We start from the raw sequence: 12236 nt of genomic DNA, 5'->3' as shown, positions 1-12236 counted from the left end.
GTCATGCCATCCACGTTACCACGGTTATCATTGCTGTTTAAGTAAAGTAATATATGATGTTATCGCTACCTGTTTATCTTTATTAAATTTATTTTTTTTCCTTAAAGTATTTGATTTTTTAGTTCGCTTGTGAACTGGTAATGTGTCTTTCTTTTTGTCTAGAAATTTTAAATATTTGACATTTTTACAACGGGTGAATATGATAACTTTTAATAAATGGACCATAAATATTCACGGTTACGATTTTGACAATAAGTGGAAAGTTGCAAATAATTTTAGGGGAAAAAAAAAAAAAAAAAAAAAAAAAAAAAAAAAAAAAAAAAAAAAAAAAAAAAAAAAAAAAAAAAATAAAAAAAAAAAAAAAAAAAAAAAAAAAAAAAAAAAAAAAAAAAAAAAAAAAACCCCCCCCCCCCCCCCCCCCCCCAAAAGGTATGCCAAATCTCGAACACTACCATGATATTGGCAGCTAATCGCTTTTGCCGCCCAGCTACCTCCACATGCGATAGTATACTATCAACTAAGAAATATATATGTAATATTGTATCGCTATTATGTTTGGACATTTGAAAATGAATATATGGAAAATATACGAAATATTCACATGTGCTAGGTCAATACTAAAGGACCCTACACCACGAGAAATAAAATAGTTCTGCCACAGTGTATACTACAGTTGAATAGAGGGGACATAGGAAACATTTATTTATCACGTGCACTCGTGTTTAAACCACATTCGCACATGTTAGATACCACGTGCGATGTGTTGATTAACACGTGCGCACGTAATAAACTATCTTAGCTAACACGGTTCGCATGTGATAGCTTTCACGTTCGCAGTGTTAGTGCACGTTCGGAACGTGAATATTACCAACGAAACTAATCGAAATATCAGCCTTTTTCATAAACAAGAGAACACTTACTTCGTAAATTACAGCTAAACTATAAATAACACTTCCGTAGGTAAGACATCATTTAGAAAAATTGCAGATCTTTCACGCTTTTTCATGAACAGGCCCCCCCCCCCTAACACGTTGCGCGCGTGGTTTGTTATCCATGGGCACAATGGTAGTATAACGTGCTGTCACTTGCGCACGTGATAGTTATCACCGCGCAAGTGGAAATTACCAATACGCACGTGGTAGCTAACACGTGCGCACAGAAAAAGTAACAAATATTTCTATGTCCTCGCTATGCCCCGTACTATACATGAACATCTGCAGAATTGCTTCGAAACAAAAGTAACGGGATATGAAAAAATATTTTTCGGTAATTATTTATATTAAATAATCAGATGAAGTGACATTGAACAAATAGGTATAAAATACATATCTATGCTCTGTGAATTATATTAAATCTGAATGACTTCGGTAGATTATGTGCTTTATTTATACGAAAATGTATGTTATCTACTGTTGGCTTAAAGATTGACCACTGGAGTGGGGTTTCCGTGGGTCGAGTGGTTTAGATCGATGACTTGCATAAAACAGTTGCCTCACGATGCTGGTTCAAGCACCTCACTCAGAGTGTTAAAATTCTCCTGTGTGGATGACATTAGGCAGGTGCTCGCTCGTCACGATGGAAATAATGCACGTTAGGGCACCTGTTTGGGTATTCCTCCACCAAAGAAAATCAGAAAAGTCGCTAAAGGACCAATAGTTTGTTCAGCGCAAGTTTATCCCAACAAAAACACAAAAACGACCTACTCGGGGGTTTTTTTCGGTAGCTGACGATACTGTATTAAATCGAAGAAAGGCGTTGTTCGAATCTTTGGGACGCTGACAAATTATATCGATATTTTTCGTCTGTAAAAATATTTATAAACTGATTTCATAAGTAATGTATCAATACTGTCTTATACATTTTCAGTACAAAAAATATAAATGGATTAGTTCCTCTTTTTTTATATAAATATTTGCATTTGTATGCTCATGCGTTTGGAAATGTGCAGAAAAAGAGTTAATTTATGCTTGCATTAGATTTTTTTAAAATGGCGATGATTCCATGGATGTATTTATCACTACAAATAATATTCAAGTTCGAAAACATGCAAACGTTTGACTTTGAATATGCCGGAGAAGATAATTATCTCTACACTTATTGATTGCATCCGTATTTTTGAAATATATAAATTATTTTAAAAACCCCGTATTTCCGGCTTATACGGGAAATTAGACGGAGTTGTATACCAAGCATATACGGACATATACGTCCCGTATTTCGAAAATATACAAATTATTTAATCCGTATTTCCGGCATATACGGGAAATATTTTTACGGGTTTGTTTACGAAGATATACGGGAAATTTAATCCCTGTATTTTCAAAATATTATAACTATACATACCCGTTATCTCCAGGAATATCGGGAAAATATACGGAGCTGTATTGAAAGAGTGTACGGGTATATAAGTCCCGTATTTTTAAATTATACAAAATTATTTAAATCCCATATTCTGCAGATACGGGAAATATAAGGAGTTGTTCTCCATGCTTATACGGGATCATATACGTGCCGTAATTTTCGAAATATTACACAAATGATTTAAATCCCGTTTTTCCGGCTATACGGGAAATTTACGGAGTTGTATACGAAGAATATACGGGGAAATTTAATCCCTGTACTTTTCGAAATATAATAACTATTCCTATCCCGTATAGCCAGAATATACGGGAAATATACGGGGTTTTGTATTTGATAATAATTATTCGGGTCATATACGTCCCGTATTTTCGAAATATACTAATTATTTAATTCCCGTAATTCCGGATTATTACGGGAATATCGGAGTCGTATTCAAAGAATATACGGGAATTTTCATCCCTGTATTTTCGAAATATACAAACTATACATTTTTTCCCGGTATATCCAGTATATTACGGAAATTACGGGGTGGTGTATGAAACATTAAGGAAATATACGCTCCGTATTTTCGTAATATACGGTTTTATGTTTTACGTTACACCTGAAATTTAACGGGAATATACGGTGTTGTATACGTTCAGGAATACCCTTTTTAGAATTCCGTATTTTCAATATATACGGGGTATCGTATATAAGATTCATATTTCATAGTTATACGGAAAATCGTATTTTATTGTATACGGCTTTTAAAATATACAAGCCCGTACACGACCGTTTTTAGTTTTCCCGGATTTCCTTCCCGTATACGGGTAATATATGGGGATCCCGTTAACAACTCCCGTATATTAACTCTTTTTCGCAGTGGGGCCTGATCTTGGTTCACTAAGTTGAAGTAAACCATAGTGGGGAGGAAAATTCCATCTTAAGACATCAAATTCAGTGGTAGCAATAAGACGCCAGGGTTCACCTCGATCAGCTCAGAGGTAAATCCATGTATCCTGTAATATTTAGATCATAAGCATATAAAAACAGTTTTTTCTGTGCGTCTATGATTTATAGCGATCTTTAGACATATGCGTTCATGGTTATTGCGATCATAAATAATTTAGTATAATCCTGCGAGTGTATGGCCGTTGCGATCATGAACAGAATGAGTGGCTATCACTTTGTTTAATGTCATGTGTGTCTATGATTAAAGCCTTAATAGACGTAGGCGTTTATGATTATAGCGATCTTTGAATAATATGTGCAATGCTGCGCATTTATGGCCATTGCGACCATAACACAATACGTGAAAGGGTTTATAGATGTGCGTGACCTTTCAATCTTCGGTTGGCTTTGAGTTTTCAAATATCTCTAATCGGAAAAAAATCTTATAAACGAAACAGATCTCTGCAATCTACGTTTTCCACATGTTTTTGTTCGTTTATTTGGATCATATGCTCCGTTACAAAAATGATTAATTCTTGTCCTTTTGTATCAAAATATACAAAAAATAACAAATTATAATGTTGTTAATTGTTCATTGGCAAATATTTGTCATAAAATATTAAATTCATATTAGAAATTATTTCAGACTTTGAAGACTGTAATTTCATTTAGCTTCAGTATAACCTAGTTAATCTACAGAGGCGCTATTTATCTGGAGTGTAAGTATATTTCAATTTATATAATTTCATAGTATATGTTACAACATTTTTGCAGTTGTTTTCAGGTTATTTACGGCTTATAACCTAAGATCCCCTTTCTAAATTCCACTTTGTTTAATGGGCAAACCCATTACTTTGTCTCGGAACCAAACGCATGGAACTACACACCAGGACACGTGTATCATCGAAGGTTTCATGTACACCGCCGTTCGAAAACATATGTTGCGTTTTGTACTTGAAGCATATGTAAATGTTCAGTTCTGCTAAACCGGGACTAGTGGGGTGAACAGAAGCGTGCATTTTCACTACCTTCCACTACCGTCCATGAACAGGCTCAATCAAACCAAGCCTGCAACATTTTCACTTTTTCTTTTTTATTATCACAGCAGAGTTGTTTGTGCTGTGTGACGGACGTAAAATGTCTCCACGTACATTCATCAGGGTTTTCAGATCGTTCAGCACGACTTTTATGTCGTGTTATTGGTCTGTTTAATTTCTCAGCATTGACCATTTCGGCCTGGGTGGTTCAAATACTCCCGCTTTTATAGCTTGGGTATTGTTACAATAACCCGTTGGATATGGTGCCTGCATTTTAAATTTTGTCTTTTGACAGTTCTGTGATATGCAGGCTCCGTAAAAATCAGATCCCTTTCTAAATTCCAGTTTATTCCAGTTTATGCAGTTCTACCCATCTCGGCGATATATGACCATTTTGTGTCGATTCGCCGTAAAACCCAATCCCTCACTAGTTCTGCCCCTTGTTTTACGTTATGGGCAAAAATATTATTTTTTTTTGGGGGCCCCAAAGCCACTTTGTCTTTTCGTTTCCGGGTTTTGGGGACGAGTAACAATAAATTTACTAACATATTTTAATTGTTTCATCGTAAGTATTGAAAAAAGCAAGGACCCTGGACGAGGAAAGAGGTTAAGGAAGAGGAAAATTTCTATATGTGAGGATCAGGAACGGGATGGATAGTGGAAACGTTTAAGTAGGACAAATCGGGGAACCTCACCACCGAATATAAGCAACGAAACACTAAAAAGTCATTTGTCCAATAGATTTAGTTAGTCTCGCTATCCATAGGAAATGATTTAGGCGGTATTAAATCTTTGACGGTTTGTTTTCCTTCACTGCGAAAAAAGGGTCAATATACGGGAGTGTACGGTCCCGTATATTTCGAAAATACGGGAGTATACGGGATGTATATTACAAATATACGGCCCTAACATACGATCCCGTATTCGGAAATCTAGTATACGGGAAGTCCGTAATTTGTCATGCATATACGGGATCCGTATACCCCGAATATACATAAATGTATATTTCCCCGTATATATGCAATATACGAACTTTAAAAAAAAATCCCTGAAATGGTGTTTATTTCGTGTCTGCTTTAACATAAGTTTCATTTTATGTATTCGAAGGGTTTTGAGACTTTTTCCGTATACTTTCCGTATTTTAGAATATACGGAAAAGTACGAGCCTGTATATTCCGAATATAGTAGTTTTACGGATCCCGTATTTTGTCATATACGGACTGTGATTGCATCTATTATACGGGGCAAAATACGGATTGTATTTTTAATATAGGGCTTCGGATTTTTTCCGTAAAACGCATGATATACTAAGTATACGGATCCCGTATTTTGTCATATACGGGGCATATCCGAAACTTTTAACTTTTTGTATACGGGCTACGGACTAGTCCGTATATATGCATGGTATACGCAATATACGGATCCGTACTTGTGTCATATACGGGAAAAATACGAAACTGTATTTTTTACTATAGGGCTAGGGGACTAGTCCGTATATGCATGGTTACGCAATATACGGATCCCGTACTGTGTCATATACGGAATGTATTTGCATTGATATACGGGGATATACGAATCTGTAGTTTTTGATATAGGGCCAGGGTTTTCCCCGTTTATGCAAGATAGCAGAGTATACAGATTCCATATTTGTGTCAATTTAGACTGAATTTGGTTTTCGTATTCGGGGAATTCACGGCCAGTATTTCTAAAGATAATTACCAGACTTTTCCCGTATAATGCAATGTTTTTAGTATACAAATCCGTATTTTTCTTTTATGTAAACTGATTTTGTATATGGGCACACACTGAAAGATGACAAAATGAATGTCGGTGATACCTACAGCAGAATACGGTATGTTAGAAAAAAGCAAGACAAAGACAGGGTATGAGAAAAAAATCATATTGTTATTAATTGGAGACATGTCAATTAAATAACATCTTATTCAACTTAAATATTTTTTAAAACCCAGTTTTCAAACGGTTATGAATCATTTTCATTTCTTGTCCAAATGAAATAAGCAGAATTAAAATGTGAGTAGTCAATAACACAAGCATTTTTTTATATTATTATATGTTCATTTTGATTGAAAAAACTAGCAATTCGCACAATTTAATTCTGCGCGGTTGACTCAACAAATCAGTTGAGTATCACTTCTTTTACTATTGTCTGTCATGTTTTCGTTATTCCCATGATGCTGATTACCGCTATAGGCTTTTCGATTTGCGTCTTCTAAAAAGAGCAGTACACCCCTCCTAATGTCCGAAGATTTTACTTTAAAAGACGCATGTTGGTTCTGTACTGGAATCGATATGTAAGCAGGTTACAAATGATGAACCAATGGAAATATTCAGTTTCCTGCTCAATAAGTATAAAAATTATCTGTTGTTACGAATGTCATGAAAACGAATGGCTCATCCGGGTTGTCTTCTGTCTTTTAAAATCAAACTAGTAGAAACTCACAAATAAGTATATTCCTTATCGTGAAAATAAAAAGTCGTCCCCGTTTCTGATTCCATAAATAATCTGTGTCAACTGGAATAAAAAAAAATGCACTAATTAAAAGTTATAAAAATGGCCCTTTCAATTCAAGGATATGATATTATATCTTTTAAAAATGATTGGAAATTAGAGAATAAAATGACATGTGGTTCGCGCCCGGAAACGAACCTGACGAGCGGCAATAAAGAAGTTTTCCTTGTTCCCAAAATTATAACGAAGGGAGGGTTTAGTTTAATGCGCGTTAAATATACAATTTTTATCGTAAATTTAGTTAAATATTAATTTCATGTTTTCCGCAACATTATAGTCTTCAGTTTAGTAGCATAATTATACACATAAATATCCATATATCTAAAAATATTTAATGCCGTGCGTGAGAAACACAATAGGGGGGTTTGCGACAAGCTGGATCGAGACCAGCCTGCGCATCCGTGCAGTCTGGTCAGGAGCCATGCTGTTCCTTTCAAAGCCTATTGGAATTAGAAAACTTTTAGCGAACAGCAGGATCTGAGAGACTGCGCGGATGCGCAGGTTGGTCTCGACCCATGCTGGTCGGGAAACTAAGACTATTTTGGTTTTCTCATGCAAGGCTCAATTATATATTTTTTTCTGTTTTGTCGGACGATCTCGAGGCCAGTGCCTTTTTTTAGTATTCGATTAAACATTGCATTATTTCTTAAATTTATTTTTATTGCATAAGTTACACTAAAAAAAAGATAATTTAATTGTGTCAAATGTTTAATCCCCCTTTAAATTTCTTTTGTGTATTACAATATTGCCTGGGGATAAGAAATATTCGGCCCAGTGTTGTTTCAAGCTGGGTCATAAAAATATGAAAAACCCATTTTACTACAAGTGATAGGTACTTTAAATTTTTATGGTTTTATGGTTAACCTTTAAGTACATCATTTGTGCCTGTTGAAAAAAAAGACGTTTGTGGTCATATTTGAAGATTTCACCTGTAAAATGGCGTAAAACAGAGAACTGAAAAAATACCAGTCAATCGGAATATCGTCAACTTTAATTTTTTTAAATGTCAAAATGGTCCGTTGAAAATCGATTAAAATAACAGACTAGCTCAGCAATTACTTATTGTTTGTAATGTTGGTCTGAAAGAAAATGTTTGTTTTCGATGAAAATATGTAACGATTTTAAATATGTTAGATACCATTTCATATTACTTAATATTACTTTTTATTTGGACAATAAATAAAGTATTATATAATATTCGACTTGTTCGCATTTCACTTTAATATTAATTTAAACTTCATTCAAGTACATTGTTAGTAAACAGTTTGCCTGTAAATGCATCGGATAAAAAAAAATAATGACCAAAGCTATTAGTTATCGATTCCCAACCCCAACCCACCGTGTTACATCAACAACATTTTGTACGGAATCGACAATTGGATTATTTGTTCTACCGCTTTATCGGTTTTAAAGATGTTACTAAAAATTGGTAATGCAAAAGATCTATAGTATGTATGTTTTTTAGGTCACTAAAAATTTTATAACTTTCAGTTTAAATAATCCAATTCTATATAATATAATTTGTTATTATTATCAACATTTTTTTATAATACTTTGAAAAAAAAAATTTACGCATGAAAACCCGCTTACATAGACTTACAAAGTCTGTAGAGATAAAATTAATCTGTAATAGTATAAATTTCTTCATACTGACATGATATTTTCGCAGAAAAAAACGTTTTTCTCTAGACAGAGGCAAGAGATGTTGTAATTTTTTGCAAAAGTCCCTCTGAAAAAAGCGTTATTTTGTCAGATTACCGGTACCCATTTTCTAAAAATAAAAGATTGTAATTATTAATTTTATTAAGCTTTTCCGAGATTCCGTTTTAATCGAATGAATGAACGTGCGTGCCGCCTTATTCATTCTTAAAGCTATTTTTGCACGATATTTTTTTATTTCAAACACTTGCAACATCAACATTTGGTGACTGACATCTTGTAGATATCGGTGAAAGAATGAATGAATTAATAGTTAAAATGATTAGTTGTAAAGAAATGATCAATCGAATGAATGAAAAAATGAACTACTTAACGGCTATTCTGAATTTCTTTTTTATATTAAGATTACAAAATTAAACTGACTTTTGACGCTTCTGAATTGTTTAAGCAATAAAAAGCAACCGTGTTTCCGATTAAATTTAAAATATAATTTAGGTCTGGTTTGTCACAAAAAAAAATCAGTTTATTAAAAATTTAAAAAATATAAATCAAATAAGTATTACTCGTGACTTTCCTTTCCCCCTGAAATATGCAATACAGATTATCGCGTGCGCTCACTTGAGCCAGATGTTATCGCTTCGGGATATATGAACGCGGAAGCGTGACGAAGCGTGTTTTTCCCAAATGATTGGATACTCATATCTATGCATTAAAGATCCCAATTAATTTGCGCTAATTTGTGTTAATTGGCATTCATCGAGTTTTGATATTGTCAATTTGAAGGGAAAAAATGTTGAAATTGTCAGACTGGTTACCAGGCTTAGGGTACATGGGCTATCTATCTGATTTAGTTATATGCATACAATTATTATCATTAATGTTGCAGTAATCTGTTCGGGCAGAAAATTAAAATGTACAGTTTGTTTTCGTGGAGATGGGTAAATCAGTGTAAATGCTTATATCATTTGATTTAATGAAAGACATCATTAATCTTTGCCCAATATTTTTCGAGCGTTTTCGTTTAAATTTTTGCAATATTGTATTTTATACAGTCGTCAGTGTCATGCATCCCCGTTACCAGGTTATCAATTGCTTTAAAGTAAAGTAAATGATGTTATCGCTACTGTTTTATCTTTATAAATTTTATTTTTTTTCTCTTAAAGTATTATTTTTTAGTACGCTTGTGATGGTAATGTGTCTTTCTTTTTGTCTAGAATATTTTAAATAATGACATTTTTACAACGGGTGAATATGATAACTTTTAATAAATGGACCATAAATATCAGGTACGTTTGACAAATAATGGAAAGTTTGCAAATAATTTAGGGAAAAAGGTATGGCCAAACTCGAACCCACTACCATGATATTGGCAGCTAAACGCTTTGCCGCCAGCTACCTCACATGCGATAGTATAATATCAACTAAGAAATATATAGGGAATATTTGTATCGTATTTATGTTTGGACATTGAAAAAAGAATTTATGGAAAAAAAACGAAAATTCACATTGGCTAGGTCAATACAAAGGACCTACATCCACGAGAAATAAAATAGTCTGCCACAGTGTATACTACAGGGGGAATAGAGGGGACATAGGAAAAATTTTATTTATCACGTGCCCACGTGTTAACACCACATTCGCAATGTTAGATACCACGTGCGAATGTGTTGATTAACACGTGGCCGTAATAACTATCTTAGCTAACACGTTCGCATTTTGATAGCTATCACGTTCGCAGTGTTAGTGACACGTTCGAACGTGAAATTTACCAACGAAAATAATCGAAATATCAGCCTTTTTTCTAAACAAAAAACACTTACTTCGTAAATTACAGCTAACTATAAATAAACTTCCTTATGAAAGACATCCATTTAGAAAAATTGCAGATCTTTCACGCTTTTTCATTGAACAGCTAACACGTGCGCGCGTGTTAGTTATCACATGGGGACATGGTAGTATAAAGTGCTGTCACTTGCGCAGTGATTTGTATCACCCGCGCACGTGTAAATTACCACATACGCCGTGGTAGCTAACACGTGCGCACAGAAAAAAATAAAAATATTTCATGTCCTCGCTATGCCACCGTATATACATAGAACATCTGCAGAATTGCTTCGAAACAAAAGTCAACGGTATGAAAAAAAATTTTTCGCTTAATGATTTATAATTAAATAACAGATGAAAGTGAACCCTTGAACAAAAAGGTATAAAATACATATCTTATAGCTCTTTGAATTATATTAAACTGAATGACTTCGGTAGATTATGTGCTTTCTTTATTACGAAATGCTATGTTATTACATGTTGGTTTAAAAATTCGACCACCTGGGTGGTTTCCGTGGTCGAGTGGTTTAGATCGATGCTTCAAACCAGTTGCCCCTCACCGATGCTGGTTCAAGCCATCAGAGTGTTAAATTTCCATGTGAGGAAGACATTAGGCAGGTGCTCGCTCGTCCGATGAAATAATGCACGTTAGGGCACCTGGGGTAATTTTCCCCACCAAGAAAACAGAAAGTCGCTAAAGGACCCAAAAAGTTTGTCAGGCCAACGTTAATCCCAACAAAAACACAAAAAAGACCTACTCGGTCGGTAGCAGACGATACTGTATAAATCGAACGAAAGGCGTTTGTTCGAATCTTTGGACGCAGACAAATTATATCGATTATTTTTCGTCTGTAAAATATTAAAACTGATTTCATAAGTAAAGTATCAATACAGTTTTTATAATTTTTAGTACAAAATAAAGGATTAGTTCCCCTTTTTTTCTATAAAAATTTGCATTGTATGCACAAGCGTTGGAAATGTGAGAAAAGAGTTAATTTATGCTTGCTTAGATTTTTAAAATGGCGATGATCCATTTGGGTGTATTTTTTCACTACAAATAAATTCAAGTTCGAAAAATGCAAAACGTTTGACCTTTGAAATGGCCCGGGGAATATAATTTTCACTACACATATTGATTGCATCCCGTATTTTGAAATATATAAATTATTTAAACCCCCTATTTCCGGCATATACGGGAAATATACGGAGTTGTATACCAAGATATACGGACATCTACGTCCCGTATTTTCGAAATATACAAATTATTTAAATCCGTATTTCCGGGATATACGGGAAATTACGGAGTTGTATACGAAGAATTTACGGGAAATTTAATCCCTGTATTTTCAAAAATATACAAACTATACCTACCCGTATCTCCAGAATTACGGGAATTACGGAGCTGTATAGAAAGAGTGTACGGGAAATATAAGTCCCGTATTTTTAAAATATACAAATTATTTAAATCCCATATTTCTGGCATAACGGGAAATATAAGGAGTTGTTCACCAAGCATATACGGGACATATACGTGCCGTATTTTCGAAAAATACAAATTATTTAAATCCCCTATTTCCGGATATACGGAAAATAAAGGAGTTGTATACGAAGAATATACGGGAAATTTAATCCTGTATTTTCGAAATATACAAACTATTCATATCCCGTATATCAGAATATACGGGAATATACGGGGTTTTTATATGAAAATATACGGGACATATACGTCCCGTATTTTCGAAATATACAAATTATTTAAATCCGTAATTCCGGCATATACGGGAAATATACGGAGTCGTATACAAAGAATATACGGGAAATTTCATCCTGTATTTTCGAAAAATACAAATATACATATCCCGTATATCCAGAATATACGGGAAATATACGGGGTT

Source organism: Mercenaria mercenaria, chromosome 6 (genome assembly GCF_021730395.1).
Source record: "Mercenaria mercenaria strain notata chromosome 6, MADL_Memer_1, whole genome shotgun sequence".
Classification (NCBI taxonomy): Eukaryota; Metazoa; Mollusca; class Bivalvia; order Venerida; family Veneridae; genus Mercenaria; species Mercenaria mercenaria.
Note: the sequence above shows the minus strand (reverse complement) of the source record.